Raw genomic sequence first — 22734 nt, 5'->3', positions numbered from 1 at the left:
ATCAAATGATTTCTGTGATACAAAGACATTGAAAAGATGGAGAGAAACCATGCACACAAAATAGCTTGTGCAGATTGCCTCTGGTGATGCTTCATAATGCAGCCTGGGTGGATTAATCAGTGTTAAAAAAAATAGCCAGTAAAATAAAAAATACTGTGATGTGTCTAGACTTCTCTTCAGGGAAAGAATATTTTGGTCTTGGGCCATATCTCTTGATTTGTTTATGGAGTTACAGGATCAGCTATCATTAAGCATTGCTAAAAGAGAAAAGCTCAGTTTGGAATCTGGGAGCTTGGATCTGGAAGGATGAGTAGTGGCAGGTTGCTAGATTTCTGGAGCCAGTTTTCAACAGCATCTGGAGTATGTCACTAAATTTATCCCATGTGGACAGCTGTTTGCATCAACCTAATAGTAATGACTATACCCCTGTGGTTTTGTACACCTAACTGAAATATCCTTGCATTAAGTATTATCCAATAGAAATGAGGACTTAATATTCATGTGGTAAGACTAGTGGAAGATGATGTCCTTTAACCTACTCCTGTTGGTGCCATATGTTTCATGTAACATTTTGATTAATCGATATGTATGAAACAGCAGCTCTGACATGACTGTAATTAAAACAGCAATATGGGACAGATTCACATTTGGCACAAGTGAGTACTATTCTGTTGACTTCAAAAAAGTCATCTCCTATTCATACCAGAGCAGCATTCAATCTCACAGTGGGATTAGAGCAAAAAGCCAGAATAGGTTGAGTCAGACTATTACATCTCAATCCAGAGGCCACCTGTGAAATAGTTAACAATACCCTGAGAGCACAAATGTATGGCATCCCTGGATGGTGTTATATGCTCAGCTAGGCAACATGTGATCCTGCCATCAGCTAAGAAAAGCATATTTACTACCCAGTTGATATTCCTATTTTTTCAATACCTAGATTTGATGGAAACAAATATATCCAAATTAATGTTATATTATAACTGTGTTAATACTGTAGGTAATAATTCCAGTACATAAGCAGTGGTTTTATTTTGTTCTTGAAGAAAAGGTAGTTCAGGCCATGGGGAAAATATTGCAAGACTTTCATCTCATAGCTTCTTCTGGGAGCAGTATGAGGTATGTCAGTTCTTGCCATTTGATAAATTATTTAGACACTGCAAAAAATCAGTGATCAGCTAGTAATCTTGTCAAGTAAAAAACTGGTTTTCTTGAACCTTCTTATATTTGATCAGTGTGCCAGTGTCCCAGAGATGATGAGACCCTTGTGCTACTCAGTCTGCCAGTGTCCCATTATGGAGACTCCACTGAACAGCTCGCTATATTGGAGGCCAGTTCAACTGACTTGTTCAGAGACACAGTTGGCACAGTTCAGTGCCAGCAGTTCATCAGAGGCAAATCCTTTACTGCAATTTAGGAAGAGAGATCCCCTCACTCCTAGTTAAGTATGTTATCCAATGCCAGGAACTGCTAGCACCCTTAAAGGATGGAATAACAAACTTTATTAATAAATACACTGACAATACAAAATTGTACTATCTTGAGACAATAATTTAGTGTACACAGAGTAAGGTTGTTAACCAATAGGCATCTCTATGGAGGAGAATATAGATTCAGCCTGTTGACCGATTCCTGAAGTTATCATGGAGTCTTCCCTAATTTCTCCCCACCTTTACCTCACTTTTATACTATTTCTTTACATTTGACTGAGGCTTGAGTGACTCTAGTCATACATACCCTCATTACTGACTGGTGTTAAATTCTCTGGTTTCAATGTTAAAGATGTAGTCAATGAACTATAGAGAGCAAGCTAAGTGAGGGACAGTCATACCTTGGAGGCAGGTAACTTTGGCTTTAACTCCAGGGCTTCAGGTGTGTGTTGATGTTGCATGAGATTACAATGAAGAAAATTAATCCAAGGACAGTAGTTTTGCCACAGTTGCTGGTTCAACAGCAAGACCCATGTACCTTGGCTGACAGTTGCTATGCGATTTATGATCTACAGGGTTCCATCAGGTTCTTTTCCCTGGAAAGACTGCAGCAGAGCCTGGCCTTGGTGTTTCCATTCCACTCCACCCTCCATTTCATTCCTCTTAGCACTTGCTTAAGGTTGCAGGCAGTGGGGGCAGGGGGAAATCACTGTTGAAGAGACTTTCTCCATGCCAGCCACATTCCATCCAGGAAGTAGCAGCTGCATTTTACTATCATTTCTGTGCTTTTATAACATTTGTTAGAATGCAACTTTAACTTCCCAGTTTTCTCTAACTTTACGCCCAATTGTCTTCCCATAGATTTGTAGAAATGCAATGAGATCTATGGGAAGACGATTGGGCGTAAAGTTAGAGGAGGAAGCCTCACAAGGAATGAGATCAGACTCAAAGTTAAGTTCTTATGTCACCTTGAGGTCATGGAATAAATTGGTCATGGCCTGATTTGGAGTAAGTCTGCAGTGTCATATGTATTTGTGCTCTACTGAGAAACCAGCTTGAGACAAGTCAGATGACAATGATATTTATTACTAAAAACCCTACAGTTTGTATGGGTGAAAATTAATTCATAATATCTCTTAAGTGGAAAGGGCTGTTATAAAGTTGTAACTATTCCAGATACAGGCAAAGTTTTTAAGTGATTGAGCTTAAACAAAAAGTTTGGGAATACTGAATTGAGATTGCAAAATATTTTCTCTCTTCTATAATGAAAAAGATGAAGATCTAGATCTAGACCTAGATAGCTATAGTTAGGATAAACTGAAGTGGGATATTTTGTTCAGTTTGTGTTCAGACACATCCACATCTTCGTTCTCACTTAAAGCCAGTAAAGAAACTCCAGAAAAATCTGCCAACTTGTGGCTTGGTCCTTTGACTTGGCTTTGTTGCATACTACTCAACATTCTATAGAACAAGCTACATTTGCAGACAATCAGTTCAATTTCTTTTCAAGTCTTTGTTCATTTGTTGTAATTGTTACACAACCATTTTTATGACTTAGTTATGCATCAAGGTCATAACAGCAAATTTAGGCCATGGTAAGCTTCATTTCCTGCTTCCATGTTGTCAAGTACAAGAAGGTCATCAAGTACAAGGATGGCAATGAAACATGGGTCAAAGCAGAATCTCATTCTTCATTACAGTGTTACAAAGATGTTATTTTCATTATTATTTTCTCTATGCAACACTTTTAAATGCTAGCAGTCCTGCTTGATGGCTACAGTGAAGATATTCAAGACGGCAGCTTGAAAAAGAAATCCCTATGTGATACACTGTCACAACAAATTTGTTTGCTTTTTATTTTTCACTGGTTTTCTTTGAAGTAAAACAAAATTATTTAAACTGAAAGTGCCAGTTTCTTTTCGTATGGAATATGAAACTCAGAAATGCAGAGTAGGTCGTGTCAAGAAAGTTCAGGTTTTTTAATTATTCCAGACAAGTTTGCAGAGGTATGAAAATCTCTCTTCTGTAAAATTGTTAGATTGTGTGTTATAGTGTGACTGCAAAATGTTGAAGCTCTTCATATGTTGCCCCTTGCCTATATCCAGGGACATTTAGAAGGACATTACACAGCTTTTCTGAATTCATTGTTTATCCTTGGATGAATTTGATTTGAGGAAATTGTCTGAGACTAAAATCTAGCCATCCCTGACCTTCCAAGGAACCATGTCTTTGTTCTAAAATAAAATCATAATTAAACAAGACTTGTACAAAAGCACAGCTTGTAGAACCTACAAATTGGGGGGAAGAAATCCTTCTAAGCAGCCTATGAGAAGGCTGATTCAAGGCAGATTATAAAGAGCTTTATGGGGCCTCATTTTCTTATCTGTTTGTACAAGTTTTGTATCATTGTTATTGCACCTTACCAACACTGGACTAAACCTGATGTAAATAATTAAGAACCAGGTTTAAAGCTGCCACACATGATAGGTACATCACAGGTGCCAAAGTGATGTACTTATAGTTATCTGTCACAAGACGAAGAAGGGAGAGTTAATTTTAAGGGTTTAGCTGTGAGAGGAAACTCTGTATGTGTGGACACACAAACGTCTGCCTACACATTTCAAACTGCAAACAGAAAAAGAAGCAGCTTCAGAAAAAAGTACCTAGGGTGGGGACTGGTGGATGTTGCCTAGGGGAATCCTGCAACCAGCTGTGACACTGCTCTGTTACAGTTTTGTTCTGGAGGTATCAGGTCAGCCCAGGCTGCAGCAAAGGGAAAGGTGCTGATTCCCACAAGCCAGGGAGAGAGGAAATCTACCTTTTGCTCCTGTCCTGAGTGAGAACTCTGCATGCTGGCACTGGGGAGCACAGAGACACCCTGTGGGCTGTGCCCCATGCATGAAGCAGAAGGGGACACAGCTGTAGCTAGATTTCTTTGAAAATATTTAAGGCTAAATGTTATTAGAAAAATGAATGCAGCAGGCTGATTTGCAGTATTTATGAAGTACTCATAATGGCATCAGAGAGTGAAGGCAGCTGCAGATTCTGTGTCCTCAGCCAGGTAGCGTGACAAAGTTGCTCCTCAGAGTGCCATTTTCCATGGATCATTGCAGTAGGCTAGACTAGATATAAATCCCAAGAAGCCATGGCTAATGCCAGAGTTCAGTTATGATGAAAAAGAAAAGTAGACCAAGACTTTGATCCAAGGTGGAGACTGCTGAAGAAAAAATTGTGGAAAAAGACAGAAATCTTTGAACAGTTCTTGAACATTCTGTTAATTTAAGAGAAAAAAAACCAAGAATATTAATTATTGTGAAAGGAGATAGTAGCAGTTCTTTAGGAATGGTGGACTAAGTGTATGTACCTTCTACCTTTTGTTTGCAGGTAAGTGTCAATCAATGCAAAGAGCTGAAAAATCAAGTATTGCTGATGCAGGACTGATTAAACTCCATTACTGAGATCATTGCAGTCAACAGGGGGAAAAAAGCAGCTCTAGAGAGGCATTGCTATTTTTTTTTCCAGATATCCCAGAGGTAATTTTTTTTTACCTTTCCTGTATCTTGAATGGTGAAGGTAGGATGCTTGCACAAGGAGCTGAACAAGCAGAGTCTTCTCATGTCCCCCTTTCCACATTAATTTCTCATTTTTCAGAAGGGATGCAAATGTGCTTTGCAGGCAAAATGAAAATGCAAAAGTGCTTGCATTTGACTCTTGGAAAATACCCTTTAAGAAATTATAACAAATACAGGAGACTAGGAAGATGGGGGAAGGGAAAGTGGGGAAGTGGAGAAACACCTTATCTTGAAACTTTTTACTAAGAGAGGTGTGAAAGCACCCTGTAGACAAGATGCTTCAATCATCAGACTCACCAAACTCTTTTTGACCACTGTGTTTTATCAGCTTTGGTAATAATGCTTCAGGAATATCCAATACAGGTGACGTTATCATAACTAGATTAACCCTCCCAAATTCCTCTTGCATTATTGAAACAAATGTATAGTGAGAATGGGACTACAAGCAAGGATTTAGGTAGCAGGGCTTGCCCACTCCTCCAACCTTGACTCATCCATTCTGGAAATCTGATCTGCAGCAGCCAAAGCAACTCAGGCTTATTAACCTTCAGCTGGTGTGCCTCTCCAAGGACCAGAAGGACAGGCAGCCTTTTGTCCTTTCTGTGTTAAAGCTCCTGACAGAAAGCTGCTCCTGCACATCTCAGTTTCTACCTGCTGTCATAGAAAATGTTATAAAGGAAACAGATACTTTTACCTTCTGCCTCATATTTGGAGGAAGAGAGAATATTCCCTCTACTGTTTTTCTGTCTTGAAAAAAAACATTTCCCCTGTCTCTCTACATGTAAAAATTGGACTTTTTATTCACTACTGTTTAGAAATGTAATATTTCTGTTTGCAATTCCAATTTCACAGTTGAGCAGGATCTGCAGAGACAGGATTCTAATAAAATTGCAGAAACATTTAATGCAATGACTGGCAGATGGGGAAAGGATTTGTGGCAGCTCCATTTTTCTGATTATGTTAACAAAACATGACATGTGCTTTTCTAATACATAGACAATGATTCCATTTACAATTTGAATCTGATGACTGAAACTCATCAGGTGACTTTTTTGAGAACGTGTTTATCACCTGAATGATCTAATAATGCAGAAATAGTGATTTTTCTTCCCTCAAATTAATGTTCCAGATTTGAAGTTTAATGAAGTTACATGAGGTAAATTCAATAATTGTCTAAATGCAACAATGCAATTTCAGTAAATTATTTATGCATACTTGCTTCAGCAATTAGAAGACAGCAGCCTATAGTGATCCACACACTGGGAAGCTGTTTAAATACAGATAGGTCCAGTGCATTAATGTGGTAGGGGGATAGTACTAATAAAAAATATGGAGAATCTCTGCAAAGTCAACTACATGGGGTAATGTATAAAGTTTTCAAAATTTGTTCCAAACTGTTGTTTAATAGGAAACTAGTCTGTAAGTCTGGATGTCTGCATAAAATTTACCTAGCTAACATCTCATATAAACCTAGTATCACAAGTTCTGGATCAAATATTCCAATTTCTTCCAATTCTTGAATATGGATGTTTCAAATGTCACCTGTCCAAAGTGCCAGGTGCTCACATACCATGTTTTCAGACTTGCTGGAATTGGAAGTATATATATCATATCCAGTTCTGTTACCCAAAAAAATTATATATTTTAAGACAAGACTGTAATTATTAAGGTGGGAAAATTATCAAATATCATTGAGAGAGGACCTGGAGAAGGGACTTAAAGTCAGGCTACAGTGGATCAGGCAAATGCAGACCTCAGAGAGAACATACACATGTTGGTTTTGGTTTGTTTTGCTTTGTGGTTTTTTTCCTTTGCCTTCTCCAGCTGAATCAAAGCTTATTTTTAATGCATGTTTAGAAACCAAGTGAAAATTACTTCAGCTGACTTTAGCTGACCCCGATGAGTCTCAATTATTTGAGGTTGCAAGGGAGTTGTCACATGATCTATCATGTGATTGATTCCTATAAATTATTGTGAGGTCTCCAAATGACTGAAAATGTGAAGATAGTCCTTGAGGCACAATTTAATTGGTGGTGCTGAAAGCCTGTGTTATGATCCCTCTCATTTATAATCTCATCCTTTCTCCCTCTCATTCCCAAAGAACACTACTGCAGCTGTGGTGAAGCTGGCTAAAGTCTAGGAGCATTATTTTCTATCTCTAATTACTGGCCTTTTAATAATAGCACAGAGGAGTTAAGGGAAATTTGCCTCACCTTTTATTCAATCTGGCCCCATCTTAGGCTTACCTATCAGGCTTCTCTTTCTAGCACTTCCAAGTCTTACATGAAAAGCATTTGAAACTATATTCCTGTTACCAAGGAAATGCCTTACTGAAAATAGGTCCTGAAACACCACAACCACTAATGCAATCAAAATAAAAGCAAGAATCATCATCAGTGATTCACAGGCCCTCATCACTTTCCTAGACAGAACTTTTTCACCACATCCCCGCTTTCTTGGCTTGCCAGCAAGGCCTTGCTGGAGTCACAGAGCAGTGAGACGTATCTTCTGATGCCATCCTTAATCCTCCCTGCCTTTTTCTTTCCCAGTGTGACACTGTCAGGCAATTCTTCATTTCTCCTCTGTAATCATGGTTCTGTTCACATTCCATGTCTGTCTCCCCTTATTATGGATGAGTCCTGCTGTCCTCCCAACCCCCACAGTGCAGCAGCCAGGGCTGGCTCCTGTGACACTTTGGTTCCTCACTGAGCACAGATCAAGTTGATGTACTCTTTGTCTTTTCTGACCTCTGCATGTTATGCAGAAAAGTACCTATCTAAAGACTGCACCTTCTAATTCAACAAATCTGCTCCCTGTGGAGGAAATTTAGGGGTGTGTTGCAGCAATTTATGCTAGCAGCTGAGGAGGTCAGCTAGTAGTGCTGGCATAAACTGGCAGCAAAATAGGCTTGACTGCTCTGAGGCAAAAAGCCAATCCTGACTGATGTGGAATCTGTATAGCCAGTTTTAAGTCTATAACACTCCTTCCTGGGACTCCTTTGTACAGTGTGACAGTCAGGAATTAGCATGGCTTGAGTGTTAGTATTTACCAAACAAACATCAGAAGGTGCACCCCAGGCTGCCTAGAGTCAGAGGGGAGTGGTGTCCCTCCTCCAGGATCTGCACTGAGCACATCAGGGATCTTCTGCTGGGCTGTGGAGTCCTGTCACTGCACTCATCTGTGCACATTTTTCCAGTCCCTTTGACCACATGGTGACAAGGGAGGAAAGTCAGAGAGATTTATGCTGGTGGGTTTTCTGTGAATGTGGGGAATATATGCCTACTAGCAGTCAGAAGAAAGCCAGGAAATCTTTTGGCTTGGGAACAGCATGATTCTGAGAGAAAGCACTGATGAAGGAGGAAAGTGATACCAGGAATGCTGCCTCTAGAGTCACTTTCCAGATTAGAAAAAACTGACACTTAAAACTGACAAAGCCTGCCTTTAAACTGACATCCAAGGCTTGTAGATCTGAAAAATTGTTTAGAGCAGACTGTGAACTGATATTGCAGGTTTTCACTGTGCAGGGTAAGACAATGAGCTAAATACCAGCAGCACAGCGACTCTGTGGGAAATGTTGCATCTCACACTGTTAAACATAAACACCCTAAACATATATCCTATAGAATAGGATATATGATTTTTTTCTTTCTGGAAGAGGAAGGTTTCATAATATCCTTCAGTTTAGAAAAAAATAAAAAAAAAAAAAGAGAGAGAGAGAAGTTGGATGCATCTATGCTGAACATGAAGAGCTTTTTTAGTGAGGAAAAATTTACAAATTTCTTTATCTTTCAAATTGATGAAAATAGGTTGCAATATATGATATATATCTCTGAGCTGTGGAGGGCCCACAGGAGAAGTGGATAGCTTTGACTGAGTTAGGCAGAAGGGAGCTGTGAATGCAAAGTCTGATCAATTTATTATACATTGAGCTTACATTGTTCCCATATTTATCCTGCTCCTGAAGAGAGAATGTGCTTTGAGTGAAACACTGTGAGACCATGCTTGGGGGAAATTGTATGTCTAGTCTTTAAAATATTGCAATCTGATTTTATAGGGCTTCTGGATAGAAAAATCCCAGTACAAACAAAAATAAATTAAAGAGTACATTATGCTACAAACATTTATTTTCACATTTTCTGTGTTCTGTTTTCCTTTCTGTTTGGGCTTTTGGGTTAGTTTTTTTTCATCCTGGGGGTGGGGTTTATTTTGTGTGTGGGTTTTTTGTTTGGTTGGTTGTTTTTTTGGGTGGTTTTTTTTTTTCTTTTTTACCTTCATAGCATGGCAAGACTAGAAATATCACAGGATTTTGTGTTTATGAAATTTTCATTGTTCTCAGGTGGGCAGTTTAGATATCTCTCAGCTCTTCTTAAGTTGAACTGAACTAGACCTTTTGAACTCACCCTGTGATTGTGCATGAAGTGATACAACTACCTCCTAGTTCCAAAGACATCTCCTGTTAGTGATTTCCCCATCCTTTCCAAGGTAAGGCTGATGTAAGAATACTCTTTTGAGTATTCTTGATTTATATTCCTATTAGGCATTTACCTTCTTCCTAGACAATCTGTGCTTCTTATCAGCTTTGCATAAAGGTCTTGATAATCAAGGCTTCTGACCATAGCCATTTAAATGTAGCACTTCTGTAGCATTTACCCTTAGTCAGTGTATAAAGACAAGTTTTCTCCACCTCAGAAATATTTTATGGGTTTTCTAAAAAGGAGGGAGAATATGATTTTGAAATGTATTGTTTTCATCTTATGCAAAGTTCAGCCTGACAGTCGGCTGGTAAGGATCAAAGTTTCATATGGCGTGTTGAAAGGTCAAAGTGTGTATTAAATTGTGCACTGGAAAATCAAAGCTTTGTAATTTACAGGCAATAGCTCAGAAATTCATACTTGAGGAGCAGGGTCAAAAGAAAGCTCTTATCCCTCTTAATTCACTTGGCAGCACAGTTCCTTTCCATGTCATAGCAGTGCCTCCTGCTGCTGCTGCTGCCATGCAGGTCTGTTGATGTTTCTGCTAAAGATTTCAGGGCATGTAAGGTTCTGTGCTCCTGGTCTGCCTCCTGCTATAGGACACCTGTTTCAGGACTTGAGTAAAAAGTACTTGTGGAAATATCTGACAGAATTTTTTCCGTAGCTCAATATCCTCTTGGTAACATGGATAAAATATTGTCCATAACATGAAACTTGCAAGGATTTGTATTTGAAAATAAACTGCTGCATTTTTAGAGCTGTCTTTTTGAAAAATCTCAATTATATACTTACTTTATCCATGTACACAATAAGTACAACATGAACAATAGAAGTTCTCAATTTAAAAAATCATTTCAGTAATACTGATTTGGTTCAAAAAATATGTTCCAGCTAATTGTAAACATTTGAGAGGATAATGGGTTATTACACCTTGATGACACAGAGGAGTTGCATTGCTTTAGTTACAATCTAGGCATAGGTATGGATTTAGTTAAATTGTTCCATATCCCATATGAAGAGGTTTGGTTCATAACTGATTTATATGGATTTGTCTCAGTTCAGTTATTAAATTAACTGGATACATAAAGGATTTGTATTACTTTTCACTACATCAATTAAAAAAATAACCTTCAATTAAAAAATTAAACTTGTGCAGCATGCTTTTGTAGACAAGGCCTAGGAATAGGAAAATTAACTTTGCTTTTATCATACTTGGGGCTTTGGTCTTAGCTCACTTTCACATACTCTTCTGTCCATGAGGGATAATTTCAAAAAGTTTGTGGAGCCATAGGGTAAGAGCTCAAAATCAGTCTATTATCCAGATGATCTCTCTCCTACTATTTTTTTTAGTGCAAAATGCAGTGCTTATTAATACTAAGTTTTAGTGATTACCTGGTTAGGGACACTCTGAGGGAGTGGCCATGTATTGTCTTCCTTAGTCACCCTCAGAAATGCAGAAGTGCTTCATCATGAGGCTGTTACCTCATCCCTATTCTGTCCCTAGTTACTGAGTTCATACTTTTGTGCCATTGGAGTTCCATTTCTGTCCTGTCACAATATGGAGATATACCAAGCTCTTGACACGCCTAGCAGAGTGTAGACTATTAGAGACAAACCAGAGGAAAGCTGTAAAAACAGGAGTGGAAAATTGAAAGAGAGCAGGCTTAGATTAGACATAAAGAATGTCGCAGAGTGGACTTTCTATTCAAGCTCTTGTATAGTCATTCCGCAAAATTTCAAGGTGCTTCACTGGAAATAGCAGAAAAAACTCTTAGTGGTTTTAGACACAACAATGTCATTTTAAATTTAATGTCCTGCATGTTCGTCCTCACAATATCCATTGAAATTAATATTTTTTGAGTATTAAATATATCCTGAAACAAATTATTGTGCACCAAGGATTTCAGAGTTGTCACCAACCAACTTAACTGAGAGGACAATGAGGAAAATCACTTTATCTCTGAGCTGTGGAGGGCCCACAGGAGAAGTGGATAGCTTTGACTGAGTTAGGCAGAAGGGAGCTGTGAATGCCAAGTCTGATCAATTTATTATACATTGAGCTTGCATGGTTCCCGTATTTATCCTGCTCCTGAAGAGAGAATGTGCTTTGAGTGAAACACTGTGAGACTTTTAGTCACCCCTGCTATTTTGGTGTGACAACAGAGAAGCCAAGCACAACATGGATGCACAGATTTGAACACCACCCCTAATCCCTCCTCAAGTAGATTTGAAACCTACTGAAGTGAAAGGCAAGCTTGCACACTGCTATCTGTACTCTGCCCACCTATAACTAAGCAAAGCTTTATGCACTGAGATTGTCCCAATACCATGTCATTTCCAGACAACCCTCATTCACAAAAAAGTTACAAATTTCTTTCAGAACAAATAGAAGGAGGCATGGCCCCAAAAACTGTGTAGTAATACTAAGAATGTTTTCCAGTAGCAGGTGGAAAAAATGGAGCAGAGGATCCTCCCTTACAGAGAATGGAAGGGATTTCTGTATGCAGCAGTAATTTTGAAAATAGTTTCAAGAGTGCATTCTTCTCAGTGATCTCTGCTTAAATAAGCTCAGCAGCCAAAGGATTTAGCTCAGAGGTGAAGTTAATAACTATTCCTCAAGATATTGTTCCAGACTGCAGTGCCTACCAATTAACTATTATCAACTGAGAAAAGGAAATAAGTTTCTATTTTGTCTAGTGAATGGAATGAGGGGCTGAAGCAACCATTTTTATTGCTGTACTTATATGAATAATATCAACATAAGGGAGTCAAAGCGAAGACAATTATCTCTTCATTTTCAGTCACCAACTGCACAATGTCCCTGGGTTTTAACATCCAACTCAATCCTATTTCACTATTGCAAACATGAACTAGATACCAATTGATTTTTAAAATGAATGTGCTACAATTCAACAATAGCTGCAGGGCAGTGAATCAAAACTACTCACATGCTTGTGACTCTGTCTCTCTAGTGGCTGAATTCCTACAAAGAGGATATCAGCTCTAATAATGCACAGCTGATCCAGGTTTTTTGTAGATATCTCTGTGCATCCCAAACTCACCTTCATCATATCTGAATTCCCATGGTGGACAAAGACTGCAGTTTAGAAGCAGGACAGGTTGTCTGTTTTGATGAATTGATAGATGAGATCTGTGTAGAAAACATGATAGTATTAAAGCTTTAGATCAGAGCAGGAAGATCCTCAAGTCTTCCTAAAGGAGCAAAACATCTTTTGGGACAGAAAAAAAACCCTCCAAACTTACATTTTATCACTAATGAAGAAAAAAACTTTGTGTTTCTCGTGCCAGAAAAGGCTTTTAGAACAGTAAGAGTGGACCTTAAATTACAGGCTTTTTGCTGCATCTCAGCACAGCATGTCCATGTGCAATTTCTTCTCAGCAGCCCTCTGTCACTTCCTTTAAAATAACAGTCTGGAGCTGTTCTGTGAAATTGTTCAACCTTTCAGAAACATGATGGTACAGACAGCTGCTTCTCCCTGTCCTGTGTGAACCTGCCGTGCTCTGCCTCTCCCCATCTCAACAAGCACTGCAGGACCAAGTCTCCCACAATTTCACTGGAACAGGCCTTAAGTCATTTGCATGCAGCATGAAATAAATTGGACAGTGAAGACTTTATAGCTGCATTTTCTATTTATTTTCCAAAGGAACCAGAAAGAATAGGTACCGTTTCTTTCAATTTACAAAATTCACTTCTGAATTCACCAAAGTTATGTCCCTTGTGACAGGACTCAATTTAGCCCGAAACATACTCTCTTCTTACTTTGCATTCAATCAGATGTATTATGACTTCACACTTGCATGTAGAAATGAATTATACCTGCTTGACTTTTTTGTAAACTCACATACTCTATGCAAGTATGTAGAAAAGAAACCTTGAGTTCATTTCTGTGCTCCATGTGGCTCTTTAGCTCCACTGTCTGGTGGTGATTTAAAATTTTATAAAGACAAGTAAAATAATTTATTTTCTAATCTAAGTGAGATGTCAGTGTTATGCTTCACAAGACAAGGGTATTTAAGGTGCCTGGGTGGTATAGCTGGCTGTCACTTATAGTAGATGAAAAACACATATTGATGTTAAATGCTTCTTTGCTCTTGAATTAAGCATGTCTAACATTTTACTTGTTATATTAATAGGAAATTAACTCACATTATAGAACTCAGATCTATTACTTCCAGGGTTTTGTGTATTATGAATCAAAATCCTGGATCATTCTATTTAAGGACAGGAACATTCAGAAACTTGAGATATCCTTTAAGTATTTCCTTGGCCTGCCTTTCCTTTTCTGTTCTTCAGAGAACTATCATGAGCCCTTAAATAAACAATTTGCAAGAAATTAGTTCTTTTCCTTTTCTATTCCCCTATTATTTAACTTCTTTTGATGAGGGTTTGATACTTTTTTAGTGCTTTCACCAAAGCAAGTGCCAGTATGTATTCTGAGAGGTGGTGAGAGGCAGGAGAAGAAACAAAAGTTTTAACTTTCTTCTTTAGATCTGGTACTCAAGATATCATGGTGAGACCCCTGGTACACACATTTAGTCAGGTGGGCAGACTAAATCGACTGAGTAAGCAGACAGCCAAGTGTCCTGAGAAATACATTTTCTTTCAAACCAGCACGGTTTGAAAGAAATACTAGGCAGCTACACAGTCTTTACTGTAGAAAAGATGAAGTACATTCAAAGCCAAAGCCTGCCCTGCTGACTTTCTTCTGTTTGAGGACCTGATGAAAAGGCATAGTCTGAGTTTGATTCACATGCACCCAGTATAGTAGCTTCAACCCAAAGACATGGCAAAAACATCACCTGCCTTCCTGCAGCACTTGCCAATGGTGCCTTTAGACTCTGCAGAGAGCATCTGCATTTCTCAAGCCAAAACTTCAGATGATTTCAAATCTGAGGAATGTGGAGTAACGTTTTTTGAATGTTTTCTAAAAAGAAAATAAAAAACAAATATACAAGGCATGTGATATCATCCCTTGTAACTTTGTCCCCCGCTACTCCCATACCTTATTACCTGTCACTTTGCTCTGGAGCTTTTGTTACACCAGGTCTAAAAGCATTAGAATGCCTCGGCTGAATGATAAGTGTGTTTTCTTATACTTGTTTATTTGCTGCAGCTCAAAGAGAAATCTTATACTTGGAGGAAACTAGAGGAACTAAACTAAATGTGACAGAGTCCACCACTGAATTAAAATTGTTACACAAAAAGCCTCCTGTATTTTCATAGGTAGTCTTCCTGGACTTAGGTGTAGTAAGATAAATACAAAGATTTTTTTTTTTTTAATTGTGCGCTAAAAGATTCAACATGAGCATTTTTCAAAGCCAGTCTTCTCTAGAAGGACTTACATGGGGATAATATTTCTTTCTTAAGAGATTAGAAAAGTAGACATATTTGTAAATAAGCACTTCAATCTGACCTGTTGTAGCTATGAGATTATTCACACACCATTTTGTTATATTTTCACAAAATAGTTCCATTATTCAATGCATAATTGCAGATTAGACTATTCTACAGTCTAATCTGTAGAATAGTTCCTCACCCTTCATATTTGCCAATTAGTTTTAACTGTGGGGTTTGGTGTGGAGTGTGGGATCTTCTGTGCAAGATGTCCAGCCTCTCATTACTGTAATTATTGAATGTCTTGGTCTCCAGTTCTCAGACAATGCTACTATTAAACACCATTCTTGCCTTTGAAGCTGACAGCTGCCTACCAATGAGAGCCAGGTTTGATTTTTCAGATGAAGTTATCAGATTCAGCCTACAGGTTCTTCTCCTTCTTGCTGCCTCATTCCTACACTTCTCCCCTCTACACTTCTGGGACACCTCTGACACTTTGGGCTCTCTGTGTGCCCACGCCCTGTGCTCACCTGGAAGGTGCTGCATTGCCCCCAACACTGGGCTGTGTTTTCATCCTTCACCTGCTGAGAAAAGTGTGCACAAAGTAGCTGTTGCTTCTGTCTCTCCTGCTTCTCTTCCAGATGCTTCTCATCTTTCTAAAGTCCTCCTCTAAAGTCCAAAGAGGAAGACTATGCAAACAACCTGACAAATGTTCATTAATTTTTTTTCTCTGACATCTCAGGAGATACTCTCCTTACCCTTTATTTTTTCCAAACAAAAGCACAAACAAGCTTGGAAACCTGAATACATTTATTTATACCCATAATGGGTTGAGCACAGTGTTTACAGACATTTTTTGGGCTACCTTCTAATCTCTGCCTGAAGTTAGGACTTCAAGGGTTAAACTGAGATGAGTTTCAACCTTGTAGACTGTTCTGTTCGTAGGTCATTTTAAAGTGTCAGCACTCATACTGCTAACTTATTAAAGCTGATCTTAAACAGTCTAGTGCTTCTCAGTTTTAAAGTGGGCCTTTCAATTCACCTACAAAATATGCATTTTTTTCCTGACAGATGAGTAATAAGCACACAAGAAAAATAGCTTTTAAAACTGACTGGTTGAACTTCAAAGTGTATGTTTTGTATGCATAAAAATGTACACAGGCTGGCAGTGTCAAAGCCTTAAAAGGAAAGACCATTATGTCTTCTGCTAAATGCAGCTATACTGCTAAATTGCCTGTGATCCTAGAGAGCAAATCTTGCAAGAAAAATCTATGTTTTCCTACTCAGTGGTAAAAGTCAGGTTCCCTTGAACACAGTCTTCCTACAGCACTCCCATCTCCATTACCTGACATGCAGTTTTTCAAATATTAAGGCACTTCTTCAAGCTTTTTGTTACCTCACAAAGAACTACTTCAATCTCTGTAAAATGCAAGGAAAATAAAAGACAAACTAAAAGAATATGTAAACCAGGAAATATTCCAGCTATACGGCCCATGTCAAACAGCATCAGGCACACAGAAATTATTCATTATTATTAAGACCTTATATAAGCAAAATATAACACATTCCTACTGGCTTGTTTTGAGAGCTGTTAAGCAGAACTACCATGTGGAAGATGTGACCTGTTACCTGATTACAGCCTGAGCTTTCCTTCCAAGTACCATTATAACTTTATTTGAAATGGGGCAAGGAGACTTCCAGCCTCATATAAACAAATCATACCTATGGAGGATCATAGATATAAACAGATATGAAATGAATTTTACTGTCTGATGGTTGCCTAAATTTTGCTTTTCAACAGTAACTGTTGGGGTTTAGTCCATGATGTTAGAAGACAAATATCTTTGTCTTCTAACATCATGGACTAAAGCTACTTCACGGGTCATTCAGACTTAGGGAAGACACTGAAATTGTTATGTGTACAAGAATTAATTCTTCTTTCATCCTGTAGACTATCAAGGCTAATGCTAAGCTAATGCCATGTAACACCAAGTCTAACTTTTGGCACCCAGCCATAATCTTTATCCTGCCATTTAATAATCAGGTTAGTCTTTCTTCTCAGCATGAAGACATTTGTTCCTTTGATTTACAGACCAGGATATTAAAAGCATAGCTCCATGATATACTAGCATTGGTTGCAAAATTACTCAAGTGTTTAAAACAATATTTTGCTAGATAACTTTTTTTTTTTTAACTTGGAGCATTTTAGTGATCAGATTTATGGAGCACCCAAAAATAATGGTTTTACTATTAGAATCACAGGTGGAAAAGCAAGATATTTCTGCCACAGGGCAAGAATTACTGGGTAGGGGCAGAAAAACCTGAAAACAGCTTCCTCACAGTAGGAAACATCTATTTCGAACCAGATTCACAATTCATGTTTACTGAATTTCCATCTTGTTCTGAAAGTTGTTATTCAAAACCAGTCAAAACCAAATGCTATTATTTGATGCACTGGAAAGTAGATGGATTTCACTGACAGGTGCATGATGAATGAACTTCAGAAAAGAAAATTAAAATAACAAAGTCCAATATATTGCTTACTTCTCAGAAGATAGATGCTTGTAGTCATTTATATTCAAGATTCACAGGCAGCAAATATCCTTAACTATTTAAATGATTTTTTTTTTATTTTAAGCTTTCAAGCAAGTAATGTATTAAAAAGTGACCTAAACATTCAATTTAGATAAGAATTTTTACAATACCCAAGGACTCACCTGCACAAGTAAGAATCCTACTTAATTAAACAAAAGACTGCTTCTTCTTTTTTTTTTGTGCTTATGAGATTTTCTAAGTCACAAAGTTTTAAATAAAGCAGAATCTTTTATTCCAAAATTCTAACTTATAATATAAATGCAAATTACATCACAATCAGAAGAATGAATTCATCACAAACAGTGTCTTTGTGGAAAATGTTGAAGAAGAACACTGCAGATAAAGGAAGAAAATCTCATTATGCCACTTTGAGAGGGTGTGATTGTAATAGTTCTTGACATCAACCATCTATAGATCTTATGGAAAACTACACAGGGAGTAAACACAGAATCTCTAATCAGGAACAAATTGATACTTAAAACTCTTTTGAGAATCACTCAGAACAAGAGTCCTGAAGACACTGTTTGAGAAGCTGTGGAAAGGAGCCCACAGTGTTCTAAAGGCAGAGATCAGACAGCAAACTCATTTTCATATCATCATCTGTTTTTCTGTCAGCACCAGAGCCACTGCAGGTAGAATCTCAGCCTCCTGCCCCCAGTGTTGTTGTTCTGCCAAGCGTTTTCTTCTTTCCTCTCTTCTTCACAAAAAGAGCCAAAATAATACAGAGGAGAGATTATACAGTCCCAGAACAGGAGAGGTCTTGTGCTCTGACATACATATACTGTTTCTGGAACCAAAAGCATGACCTGAGAGGCCAGAAGAGATTTCTCCTGTCCCATGCCTGTTACAGATGAGCCCACCATGCCTCAGTGGGTCACCTCACAGACAGAAGGTGACCAGAGCACAAGTTACACGAGCTGTGCCTGACTTTCCTCTCAAAGCAATTCTCCCATTCAAGAGAAGGAGACAACATTTCAGACACAAAATTTGGTGAGGTAAAAGAGCAAACCACAGAGATCAGAAGTCCTCCCAGTCTAACAGGAGTATGCAAGTTATTGGAAATTCCAGTTTTGAGGTATCATGTCAGAAGGATCATAGTTAGGGGTGCAGGAAAAGCCCAGTTTGATGTTTCATTTGATGTCAGATTCAGTTTGAGTTTGCTTTATCTTGAGTTTTGTTCTTCTTTACAGACTTGTTGAGTTGCTTTCTCTTGAAGGAAAATAAATTCACTGCTGGAAAGATTTCTATTCAATGAATAGATAAAACTCCTAACTAAGGAAAGATCTATGCTTCTACCTGAGTAATCTATAACTCCTTCACCTCTTAATAAAAGATGTGACCTTACATTGTAACATTTTGCTCAATATGTTTGCTTGTGTCCCAAAACCAAGGAGATAACATCCTGATCTATTCTTCCTGTTTTCACACTGTAGTGATCCACCCCCAGTGCTGAGTGGTTCAGGCTGTCTGTATATTAGAGTATGCTCAGGAGGTTTGTCACTGGTTGCAGCACTTTCCTGGAGTATCTTCAGATTTCCAGACCACAAACATCTTCATCAGCTGATATGGAATATATGATAGTCATTATATGAAAAATAATGTTACAAATGGAAAGCCTTGCCCATTTTTTATCCAGCTGTGCAGGACATAACTAATCCAGCACATATGTGACACAAAAAGAATTCAGTTCTGGTTTAATATCTGACATTTTCCTCCAATGAGGACTCTCCTGCAAGTTATATTTGAAACAGTCCAAAAATTAAAAAAAATAAAAGAGGCTTTAGAAAATTACCAAAACAACTGTGCTAAGGCATTATAAACATTAAGTAAAAACCAAAATTGGCCATTATTACATTGAACACCTGGAATTTAAAAATTTTTCATGCTTCTGCCAAAAATTATTAGTCCCTAAATAAATACTTTTGCAATGTATTTAAAGACACCACTTGCAATTCACCTGATTTACTTTCTAATTAAACAGTGCTCAGAAAAGTAGTAATAATGAAATGAAATGCAAAATTTATCTGCTACTAATACTTAGAGTGATACAATATCTTCACATCCTACTTATATCCAGGGCATTTATGAAATCCTGAGCCTCCAACAGCGTTCCTCACATAATATTAAATTTGGCTGAAGGAGGGTGAGGAATTAGTATGAAACCATAGCACTGATTTAAAGGGACCTTGTCAAATTATTTTAGTAAATTTGATTCATTTTTTAGAATAGACAAAGTTCATGAGTAAAGGAAACTCTATTAGAAAGGTTTACCTGAAGTCATGCAGTAAATTTCTAATATAGAAAATATCTCTTTAAATGTTATAGATGCCTGCCAGAAACCCACTCTTGAAACACTTCTCCAGACCTTATCTAGCTGAAAATGCACACAGCATGCAGGATAATAATGCAGTATTCATTTTAGAAATGGAGCTTCCAAAAGATGAAAGACATGACCTTGCTGGGATTTGAATGTACTTTGTAGCAGTTTTATCATCCCCAGGGTCTTTGCACACCAGTTGGTAAAAGTTCAATAGAACTTTGTTATTATTTATACTGATCACATAGCATAAGTGTTAATAATTAAAAAGGTTGATATTTTAAGTGGAAATCTCTCTTCTGATTTGCAGTGCATATATGAAAAAATACACTGAACAGGGAGTACAGAACAGACACTTTAAAAGTGTTTGGACACATTGTTTGAATAAAATCTATTATTCCTTTTTATAGGATCTGTGGACTACTTGAATAGGAATTATTTACTATTTGCATAGTTTTTTTATGCTCATAAACTATTTCTAGAAAGAAAGGGTCATGGGTATACACATGAACACGTTTATATCACGTTTATGCAACTGGCTTGAAAACACTGGGTGTGTTTGCGGGGGGAAAAAAAGTCAACATCTGTGACTGACACTCTTTAATAGCCAAGAAAATAAAATGTGTAAATAAACCACTGAATTTGTTTCAAGACATAGGCAAGGAAGGCAATTCAGAAATGAAATTATATTGAAAACAACTAGAATTCTGGTTGGATTCACCTGTGTTCACATCTTTTCATATTCATAAAACTTTGGAGGTAATCTAGGTAGCAAAGTCAAAACATTTTTTTCAGCCTGTTGTGAGGCAGGGATCTTGTTCATCTAGTCAGGTGAGCAGCAGCTAAAGTATTTGATGACAAGTTCAGAACTGAAAATTCATTGGAAAGCCATCTTATTTCATTATTCTCCTTTATATTCCCTTGTGATATTAGCTGGATATTTTTAGACACAAATATATTCCCCAAATCAGGTCAAGGACACTGCTGAGAGAACCTAGGATCTGGCAAACTCTGTTTGACCAGCTCTGCAGATTTGAACAAATCCAAGTCTGTTCATGAATAATCTGCAAATACAGAATGAGACTAAATTTGTCAAACAAATTCTTAACTCTACAGTGTTTGCCCAAAGCCACTCCCTTGTTCCAAATGCCTATTAGTCTCAGCTGGTGTTCTTTATGTACTCACTCTAGGAAGAAATGCATATTGGGAATAATTGAGGTGCTATGAATTTCAGAGTAAAGAAGCTTACTCCAAGCTTCTGTGCATGTATGCATGGATTTGACTCTGGTAAAATGCTGGTGTTTCTGCAGTCTATCATGTTTGTACAACAGGAACAGTTTAACTTGAACCAAGGAAAGTCACTCCGAAACAAAGTGGTCTCAGACTCTGTGGCTCCACTAACCTAGGACTATTCCCTTACTTCAGACCCTCAGACACAAAGGCCACTCAGCCAAGCCAAGCAGACCCTCTCCATATCCCAGTACGTGCTGCTATGTCCCACACGTCTGTAAGTGTGCAGACAAAGTCACCTGTGTTCAACTGGCTTCTCCAGGTACTGTCTTATGATGGAAAGTATCCATCAGCCTATATCTGTCAGCTGAGTAGAGACACGAGCCACAGGGATCCTTATGTTGGTCCCTACAGTGACTGGAACACAATATACGACACACAGTAATCTTGGGTTTTTGGGGTTTATTTTCATTTTGTTCATGCTTGACAGGCAGTAGGAAAACAAATATTTTTATTATTTACAGCTATGGAGCTCTCCAATACAATAGAGCTGCAATTTTAAATTGGAAATGTATTTCTTCAACTTTTGCAGTGAGTATATAATGCATCTCTTCTTTTTCTTACTTTGTTTCTTCTCATTTAGATAGGATGTGACTCCAATTTGGGATACTTTCCTTGCCTTCTGTGATGCCTGGATAATGTCTTTAATTCGGGTGTTAAACTGATCTAGTTAATTGATCATAGCATACTCTCAAGGCCTCACTAAAGCTTTCATGGACTTCTTACACAGTACTTAGCATAACTGTTCAGCTGGCAGAAAGAAAGTCTTATCTTCTCTCCCCAGAGGTAACTAATCTAGCCTCTAAATCTAGTAAAACTTGCAGCAACTATTGAAAAACTACACAGAATGTCATAAGATCCACAAGCAAACTTTTTCCTGCTAGTTTTCAGTTACTGATTAAGCTTTGTTTTCTATTTCTTTTTCTTTTTTCAGTAACAAATGGTGACTGATGAAAGCTTTTCACTGCAAATCAAAGGCATTCATCCTGTTTTCTGTGAAAATTGGGGTAGTGACAAATCCACAAATGTTTCGCCTGAATCTGTTCTTTGGAAGAACTACAGCTTGGCCCAATGTATGTGTTTGAACACCATAATATATTTCATCCACTGCGTGACACTTAAAACAATTACAGAAAGAAGTTTAGCCTAGTGGTCAAGCAGACTAGACCCCTGCTTTCTCTGGTTTGGCTCTGCCGCTGAGGTTTCAAAGGTAATCCACAATTTTGGAGGCATTCATTGTTCAAAACCTAGAGGGTCCCTGTGTTTGAAAAACAAAATATAAAATGCACATGAAGTTAAAGATCAAATTTTAAGGTTGCTCTAAAGCTCCTTCAAAGCACTGCCACTGATTTCAGCAATCTTTGGGTCATTTTCTCAGGCCATTACTTTTGTGCCTATCAGTTGGTAGCAGAAGACAGATGAAACGAATGCTTTGGACAGGCGGCACAGTTAAGTGGAGCTACAGGTCAGAAAATTTATGTTCTGACCCTGCATCTGCCACCAAAGCGAGCCCTGACAAATCGCTACATCCCTCTACATCTCAGAGGTAAAATGGGATGATACTTACCCACCTTTTAAGGCACTGCACTTTGTGCTCCTCCAGCAGCAATCATTCTATGACTAGCAGGCTCAATTATTTGAAATACTTTGAGATGTAAGATGGTCTGAAAGTATGAAGTGTTATCATTAATAATAATAATGA

General features: G+C 38.0%; 1 long non-coding RNA gene across 4 annotated transcripts in view; it reads left to right on the top strand.

Moving 5' to 3' along the window:
* Positions 1–22734, top strand: part of LOC135303301 (uncharacterized) — a 264506-nt gene that overhangs the window by 159727 nt on the left and 82045 nt on the right. For all 4 annotated transcript variants that reach the window (XR_010364754.1, XR_010364753.1, XR_010364756.1 and 1 more), the window contains exon 3: positions 9339–9484. This is a non-coding gene — a long non-coding RNA (uncharacterized LOC135303301). The remainder of the gene's footprint in view (positions 1–9338; positions 9485–22734) is intronic.

The sequence above is a fragment of the Passer domesticus genome, chromosome 6, assembly GCF_036417665.1.
Source record: "Passer domesticus isolate bPasDom1 chromosome 6, bPasDom1.hap1, whole genome shotgun sequence".
NCBI lineage: Eukaryota > Metazoa > Chordata > Aves > Passeriformes > Passeridae > Passer > Passer domesticus.
Note: the sequence above shows the minus strand (reverse complement) of the source record. Positions and strands in the feature narration are given on the sequence as shown.